Source organism: Passer montanus, unplaced genomic scaffold (assembly GCF_014805655.1).
Source record: "Passer montanus isolate IOZ18808 unplaced genomic scaffold, ASM1480565v1 scaffold14, whole genome shotgun sequence".
NCBI classification, from domain to species: Eukaryota; Metazoa; Chordata; class Aves; order Passeriformes; family Passeridae; genus Passer; species Passer montanus.
Genome location: NW_024360941.1, coordinates 5,297,908 through 5,307,135, shown reverse-complemented (window position 1 = coordinate 5,307,135; position 9,228 = coordinate 5,297,908).

Below are 9,228 nucleotides of genomic sequence, written 5' to 3'. Positions count from 1 at the left end.
TAAACTGATACAAAGTTAAATACATACCTAACCTGAGGGACAAAATTTTGGCATGAGATAAAGTATCGATAAAATAGGGACTATCATAACATTTCTAGCCAGTGGGGAAGTGAACTTGTGGAGCTATCTTCTGCCAGAACAGGGGTGTGCATGTCTTACATGCTTTCTAAAACTTCCTCATAGTAGGAAGCAGAGTGAGGGTCAGGCACTGATCTACTCTCTTTGGTGACCAGTGATGGGACCTGAAGGAATGGCTTACAGCTGTGTCAGGGGAGGTTTATGTTGGATATTAAAAGCAGATGTTTTCACCCAGATGGTGGCTGGACACTGGAATAGACTTCCCAGGAAAGCAGTCACATCACCATGGCTGCCAGGGCTCTTAGGCACACGGTGTGACTCTTGGGGTGTCTTATGCAGAGACAGAAGTTGGACTCGATCATCCTGATGGGTCCCTTCCAACTCAGGATATTCTATGGTTCTGTGGTCAAAGTTTTGTTTGGTGTAAGACATTGTGAGTGTAAGGCATTAATAAGTGTGATGAAATGAGACTGGGAGAATAAGATGGAATGCAGCTTTAATCCTGGTGTATTGCTGGAAACCGTGAGTTGGTACCTTTTTCTGTAGCAAAAGGGCATGGGCTGAGCTCCAGATCTCTGATTTTTGGGGTTGGCTGAGTACAGAGGCAGCCATCATCTGGAGTAAGGAAATAAGGAAAAACCCTTGCTCAGAGGCAGGCTGAAGAGTGGAAGTTCTGCATGCTGGCATAAAGCAGTGTGTAACAGGATGGAATCTAATCATGCTTCCCTGGTCTTGGTCATCATCAGAAAGGGATGATTATGGTTCCCAAGGGAAGACCTTGTACTTCAGCATTTCTAATGTGTGAAACTGGCCATGAGTCCTTGCTGCGTAATCTATGAATGCAGCCACGTTGTTCTCCTGGCCTGTGGTGAAAAATGTGCTGCTTTACCTCATTGCTGCTTTAGGCTCAGAGGGTCTGTGCTGCTTCTTTGGAGAGAAACCTAAAGCACAGCTTCTGAGTGCTGACTTCAAAAGATGTCCACTATCTCCTCACAGTGGTGTGATCTGTTTAAGGTCTGTCTGGCAGGTGCACCCAAGCCCAGGTCAGCTGATGATACTGAGTTGTTTCTCTGGTAAGTACTAATAATTTCAGTGTCTTGTAGAAAATTTATGTATGTAATGACAGTATCAAATTGTCCTTGTCTGTGCTGGCTCTCTGTGGGGGTAAATGGCCATTAAAGAGCCAGCTGATGGGTATGGGATTTTGTGGAGACAGATGCTTTTCCATAAAGTTGATAAACATTACTCTAGAGGATTGAAAATATTTACTGTGAAATTTCCATGTTTGTGTAGTACCTCCTTAAAAATCAAACAGTAACATCAATGCCTTTGGTTAGTGGAAGTCCTAACAGATGATACAAGGTGTTGGCTGGAAGATGACATACCTGCAAAAAGGCCAAATTAATTACACCTCCACAGGCTTCTCAAATGCTGGTCTTCACAGCCAGTGGGATGCAGTATTCTGTGGAGCTGGGAGGAAGGGACTGACTGTCCACTGGAGGCAAAATGCATCAGAAAGATAACAGCTCTGTGATAAAGTCTGCTAGAGTGAAGAAGTGAATTCAACTCTGCAATTTTATAAGGATATGCTGAAGTTGGTAAGGTGGGCAACTTAAGGTAGAGCAAAGCCTCAGAAATTAAATTAAATTATATCATTTTCTGTTCTTCTGAAACCTCACAGAGGGGAGGAGAAAAGAGGATATAGATAAACTGAGTGTTTTCTTGGTAAGTTTGTTACATGAACAGTCCCTTGCACTTTGTGAGTAACTTTTTTTCCTTTTTTTTTTTTGTGCCTTTTGAGCAGCATTCATAGTAATAGTCTGCTGATTCTATTCTGTCCTCATGTGAAAAAAATCCTAATGCAAACCCTGTTCAGTGTGTAAGTGTTTGAAAATAGCTGTGTTTTATTTAACTATGAACAAGAGGACTTCAAATGCATGTGTTTTTCTTTGAAAGAGAGCGCAAGGCAATGTTACAAAGAAGGAGTTTTGGCAAGTGGAAAGAATGCTGAAGAGAAGTGACAGAATGTGAAAGGGACAGATTGTGTCCCTACTGAAAGGGTGGTTGAGGAATTTAAAGAGAAAGGGTAAAAAAATGGTGGAGGGGAAGACAGAGGTAGAGTTTTTGGAAATGGAGAAAGATCTAAGCAAGCCAAAGGAAAAAAACCTGCTAAAATCTGTGATGTATGGGGTAGAAGTGAGAAGGAGGAGAGGAAATATTTATGATAAGAGAAGACTGATACAAGTGGATGAAATGACCAGAGTGGAAAAAGGAATAGAATCGAGAGATGGAATGAAGGATCACTGTGTGTGGAACAGGAAAAGAGCATTTTGTTTTAAACATGTGCTATGTTGAAATTTTCAAAACTCTTTTTTTTCCCCTGTGCTAAGGGAAAATGTCAGGCTGGTTCTGCAGGCTGAGAGAGGTGAGACTGCCACAGGTCCATGCCCCAGTTCCAGCCAGCAGCCGGGCAGAACACATCCTCCCAGTGCACTGACACAGCGGATGTGCTCCCACGCCTGCTCCACGTGCTGCACTGCAGACAGGTGTTCCCATGGCCCAGCTCAGGCTGGCACTTCCAGTCACTCGCCCCAGTCTCTCTGGTGGTTGGCAGTCAGAAATTGCTGCACTCAGACCCCTGTGCACATCTGCAGAATGATCAGAGCCACTCACCCAGAAAAGAGCTGGAAGGGGTTTAATATAGGACAGACTAAGCTGATCAGGGCACCACCAGCCGCTGAACCAACTACCAATACAGACCCCTGTGCACATCTGCAGAATGATCAGAGCCACTCACGCAGAAAAGAGCTGGAAGGGGTTTGATAGTCATATAGGACAGACTAAGCTGATCAGGGCAGTGCACCACCAGCCGCTGAACCAACTACCAAAGTATTTGCATGCAACTGGCCCTTTTTATCCACTTACTCTTCTGTTACCTCATCCTTGTTCTCTCCCAAGTCCTGTAAATCCATTCCTGCCTTTGGTTTCCCCTGTAAACATCTCATGGCAAGTCCTGTGCAATCCCCAAATGCCCCTCCCTTGCAGCCCACGGTATGTCCCACATCTGTGAGCACTCATGATGGTTTCAGAACTGAACAGTGTGACTGAGGTCCTTCTTGGGACTGCCCTGAGAAGAGTCTGGATGGGGTCTCCCCGCATTCCTTCAAGCCCCTTGTGTCCCTGCCTTTTTCCATACTTTCCTGTCCCCTAGTTTGTGTCATTCTGCAGCCCTGTGGTCCTCTGGCCTCGTAGAGGGAGCCCCTTAATGGGCTGATTGCTCTTGTGGTGGGCCTGAAAGATGATGGGCAAAGTATAATTTGTGCTTCCCCACTTGCCACTGTCTGTGCTCCATTGTTGGGATGCAAATGAGTTTTTATCATACAGTCTTAACCACATTAAACCATCTTCATTTGCTCTGGACATTTTAAAGAGTAAAATTGTGATGAAAATTCTTTGTTAAACAATATGTAGCAATGAAAAATATAGAGTTGCTGTAAAGCACACGCTTCTTGCCTCCTTGTTTGGCTTTATGCTGTGGAATGCTAAGTATAATGTATGACCTGTGAAATCTAGTCAAGTTAAATTTTTGTTTTAAAACTTGAAAGGGTATGTTGTTCGGCTAAAGGACTACTCAGTAGCAATGAGCTACAGCACAGGTTACAGCACTACTTAAACATCTGTGAGAAATCCAGGTAGTGGTAATTGTTATGAAACAGATCTGAGGGAGTGCTTTTGATTGCCTGTGGTGATGTTGTGCCTAATGGAATAGAACTAATTTTTTCCTCAGAATTGCCACCAACGTTTCTGTATATGCCTTTCAGAGCTTAGATGACTTCTAAAGTCTATGCTATAATTACTTCTTTTTTAACCACGATTAAACATATGTGTGTTCTGAAAAGCTGCCATTATGATACACTTGAATTCATGAAAGAGTGATTGTGTTCCTCATTGCAACTGGATTTTTTTGGTGCCTTAGGACTGAAGGCAGGACTCTGCACAGAGGAACTATCAAGCTGAGTTAGACCCTGCAAAGAATATTGGGGACAGGAGCACAAAGTTCATCAGAGATGTTTCCAAGAATGGGAATGGGAAACACTAAAAGATTAGGTTTGTCTAAAAACTTAATTGAGTGCCATGTTTTACACCAAGTGCTTCCAGTTGCCTACAGGAAAAGGAATAGAGGTATGGAAACGGAAATTAACGTGGTGCTTGAATGCAGATTGGCTGTGAAGTGTGGTGTCTAGCTAATTGGGCATTAACAGGGAAGTGTGCTGTTTTCTTTAAAGGGGCAAAAACTAATCCAAGGAACTGCAGGATTATGGTTTTGACGTCAGTGTTAATCAAGTTCTTAAACTGCTTTTGTAGGAAGAGAGATATTTCTGTGCATAATGGTCAAAGAATATTAGAAAAAGGTATTAGGAGTTTACCAAGGAGAGTGGTACTATAAGGAAATGTGACAGATCAAAGGCCCCTTTGCCTCAGCTGGGCTTATATAGCTGTTTTCATTGCTAAACTTTAAATAAGATAAATTTTATTTTTAAGAAACAAAATACACTGTCAACCTTTTTTGTCTTGTATCATGTAATTATTTTGAAACTCGACTTTCTTTGGCAAGATGAATTTTATACAGTAAGTACTCTGTAAATGTGTGGGTATAATCACAAGGGAAGTATTACCTGGAATAAGACAATGCTGACAGAAGAGCAAATAACCATGTGTATAAATTCTAGAAATTGGAATAGGTTTTCTAATCAATAGAATAACTTTCCAATTGAAGGTATTTTATATCAAGCCATATCTTACTGCATTAAAATAATGTCTAAGAGATTTCTGAAGAAGTTTCCATAAAGATAATGAGATGCCTGTCAGAGCAAAAAACTAAATTCATGGAGCATGGGAACTATTTTCTGTAGTATTTTCCTAAAACAATGTTCAAAAAAAGTGAATGCACCAATGTAATAAAAGTATATTTGGCAGCAGATGTGTGTCTCTCTCTGTGGTGGTATGGAGAAAGGTTTTTCAAACAGAAGCATCCAGTTTCAACAACTACAACAAAGTGAAAACATTTTGGACATCATGGCATTTTCCTTATACAGGTGATTTCAACATGTAGAAATTTTAAATTGCTAAAAAAGGGTAGAAAGGTGTTTGCTTGGGTAAAAGTTCTGAAATACATAGTTGAAATGATAGTTGAAGAATGTGATGTAATAAATTATGAATACCCTTCTTTTACTCTAATAATCTATTTAAAATAAGCTCTTCGTGATATATGACATTGGTCATTGTTACACTTTTGCTGGGCTTTAAACTCCCTCTGTGGTGTCTGCCAGCCTTTTGAGTAGAAATTTTTGAAGGTTTCAGCAAGGTTAGAGAGCTGAGCTGGCGGGCAGAAGATAGCTGTCAAATGCTTTTGCAAACTCCCAGACTCTGATGCTTCGGTATAGGGGCCTTGAAATAAAATAGATTGATTCTTGTCCAAGGTATGATTTTCTCCCCTTCCTCAGAAGATTTATTTGCTTGTGGAAAATAGTAGACCTCAAAAACACCTGTTTTTGTGCTAGGAAGACTTAGACTTTATTGGCTGAGGCTTCTGTGTCATTTAATGGCTGGGCGAAAAGAGGATTACTCTGAAATCACAAATGTGAGTCATTCAGGCTGTGGGAGATGAGGGTTTGAGCAGCCAAACTGACACTGCCTGCTGCCCAGGAGCTCTGGGAGAGAAAGCTGCTTGGATGTAAAAGTCCTGAGGATGCAAAACAAGGAGGAGAAAATTATATGGAAGGGAACAAACCTGAAGAGATGAATACTCGAAAACTGATAAGTCACATTGTACAATGGGGAGGTGATATTCAGAGTCTCGGCTAGAAAAGAAGAATAAATAAGAAAATAAGAATTAATCTGGTAGGACGTGATTCAGATGAAGACACTAATGAGAGAGGATGACAAGGAGCTAGTTAAGAAGAACAGTACTGCCTCTGTGATTTGCGATTTGAAGGCAGACAGGCAGGTGTGCCCAACTGAAGCCAGGCTGAGGTGCTCGTGTGACAACAATGTCCATTGGATTTGAGTTCTTGATCACAGGGGTAGTAACACCTCAGCACTGCTCCCTACTTTGGCTATTGCAGCAGGCCCCAGTTACTCTGCAGGTGTCTTTGGTGTATGTATGTATTGCAGACACATATAATACATTTTTCTATACTTTTCTGTCCTCTTTCCATAGAACCATTGCTCAGAATTCTGATGTGCTGGGGATAAATCAGAGCTGTATGACATTTTTATCTATAGAGCTCTAACCTCATTTTATAGTGCATGCTGAATGCACAATGGGGGAAAGTGTTTTTTGTAGTTAGGCAGCTAAATGTTACCCTGGAGATAGGGCTTACATGGCTTATGGCTTCTTTACCCACATAGGTCCTGTTTGAAGCTGGAGCTATTTAAAAAAATAATTTATTTTTATTAATATTTTTATTTTATTGTATTTTAAAATTTGACACAACAAAAACATATATCTTCATTCTCTCCTTTTCTGCCCAATCTGGAAATCGGGATCTAATCTGTAGAAGAAATGGATGATTGCTTCTAAAGCCAAAGGCCTTTTAGTGCTTTCTTGCTGTGGAGACTGTCCCAGCTCTACCTGTTAGTGTCTGGAGATATTTCTGAGCCAGGTATCCTGTCTATATTTAGTAACATTCAGTATTATTCAGGAAATGATATTATATTACAATAAGTCCCTTTTGGTTTAGCAGGTTGGTAAAAGAGAATTCTGCTCTCACCTGTAATAATTTAGCCTCAGACCTATCTTCCTACTTAAATATTGCTGGGGAGTAGTGCAAAGCTTACTCCAGTTCCCTTTCTGCTTTACTCTGTGCTGTAGTGGTCTGTGTAGGACTGCAGCTGCACGAGTTGTGCTGTTATTCCCTTGGAACAGTCATTCCAGAGCTGGAAGTTTGCCCCTGCTTTACTGCTGTGTTGGCTGTGCAGTTCCACAATGGTGCTTCACGCTTTACAGTGGCTGCAGTTCCTTCTGCAAGCGTCACAGTTCTTGCTGCATTACTTTCAGTGTGCAGAGAGAATGCAGACACTTTACTGGAAACAGAAAAACAGAATTTCTTTTTTCCTCTCCAGATATTACTTTTCCACTTCACCTTTAGTGAAGCCTATTTTGGATCTCTAAATTACAGCTTTTTGCCTCAGCATCTCTACAATAATACTGTTGAAGTTACTGTGGAAACTTTGTTGTTGCAAGGCCAGTGAATTACACTCTTCTGTGCTGACAAACTTGTAAGAATTGTGACAGGCCATGATGCTTTTTATGCTAATAATAGGATAGTTTCTCTGTTATGAAGGAACAAATAAAATAAGAGACATCTGAGAACATGATCATTAAGATTCTGAGGGAAAGGTTTCCTTTCCCAATGCTAAACATATAAAAATGGGAATAAAAATGCTGTTCAAAGTATAATTAATATCCTGTGTGTTATTTGCATCTTGGGGTGATTTAAATCACTTGCCAAGGGGGAAATGCCAGGAAATAAAACAGATGCTGGCTTGCAGAATTGACAGAGAAAGTAGGCACCTTCTGATAGTGTCTAATTGGTAGTATTCTGGGAGAGCAACAGTGATCCTGACGGGATCCCTCAGCTTCACAGGAGTTCAAATGTTAACATCTCAACAGCTAAAAGTTGCTCATGGTTATGACCTTTTATCTTTATTGCCTTGCAATGCAAAGAGATTAATAATTTTTTGTGATGACAAAGTATGTTATAGAAATAAATTAATTTATGGTAAGGTGTTGTGGAAAAGCATATCCTAGACTTTCTTAAGCTGCTTATAAAGTAATTGTTTAAGGGAAATTTTTGAAAATAATTGAATAAGATTATAAGAAAGAGAATATAGGAATAATGTGAGCTTATTTGCCGAGGCTATGAGATGAGACAAGATGTATCTTCCCAGGCACATTTAATTTAGAATTCATGTTCTTTTTTCCCTTTGATATTGCCAAACACCACCACCCTCCCCTCCCCAGCTGCAATTATTCACATCTCATGCATCTTTTTTCTCCCCTTGGTAGGATGATTTCTGCAGTGTGTGTTGCATAAAATAGTGTTAAGCGATGCTTATTATAAGCCAGGAAGCTTAATGAAATATTTACATGAACACTTAACTAACAGACATAACTTTTAAGATTTAACGGACCACCTGCTCAGCAACTGAAATAGAGCAGTGCTGTTTTCAAAACCAGTTAGTTATTCATGGCCAAGGAAACATCCTGGGTAGAGCTCCCAGAAAGCTGTTTTCTCATCCCATTAATTCTTTTGAGACTTAAAAAACCCTCAACCAAACAATAAACAATCCCCAGAAAAACTTGATGGATCATAAGGCTTGCAGAGAAAAAAGAAGAATGGAGAGAGGGAGGAGAAGAAAGAGCAACAGAAACTGTTAAAGAAATGCAGTTTAAGAGTTTTAACATTGAAGAGTGCATTCTCTTAATGAGGTCAAATCTTTCATGTCTCTGCCTTATCTTAGTACCTGGCTAGTTTAACACATTGTCCTCCTCTCCGCGTTCAGAGCTGTCTGTGCTCTGCCTTAAGTCCAGAAGCTATATAATGCTCTGTACTGTAAGCATGACTTAATTTGTTGGTTCTTTTTCACAAGCCTGATTAGATGAAACACATCTAGTGCTGCTTCTGGAGCAGTTTGAGTGTACTTGTCTATGCAGATGTCTTTTGTGTAATGGAGAGGCATGTGCTAAACTGAAGTAATCCTCAGCCATTGCTGTGATCAGAAATATCACTGCTTTAACTGTTGGAAATTTTCTCTCAGCTGTAGAAATCTAGGAGTAGACAGGCATATCAAAACATTTGTGACTATATCTGTTCCAGCAAGGACTTTTATCTGAGTGAAAAATAAGCATCTTTCAAGTATAGAATCAGATAGCAATTAAATGCAACATTTTGCCTTGCAGGGTGAGGGTTCCTTGTCAAACACAGTTGCTACACTTCCATTTTTGCATTTTAAATGGTTATCAAGTTTGTTCAGTCTGTCCTCTGTGCTCGTGTCTAGAATGAGATGAGATATATAAAGTTAGAAGTCAGTGCTGTCTCCACAGCTTTCTCACAACACCTATTTCTAAAATACCTATTTCTTTGT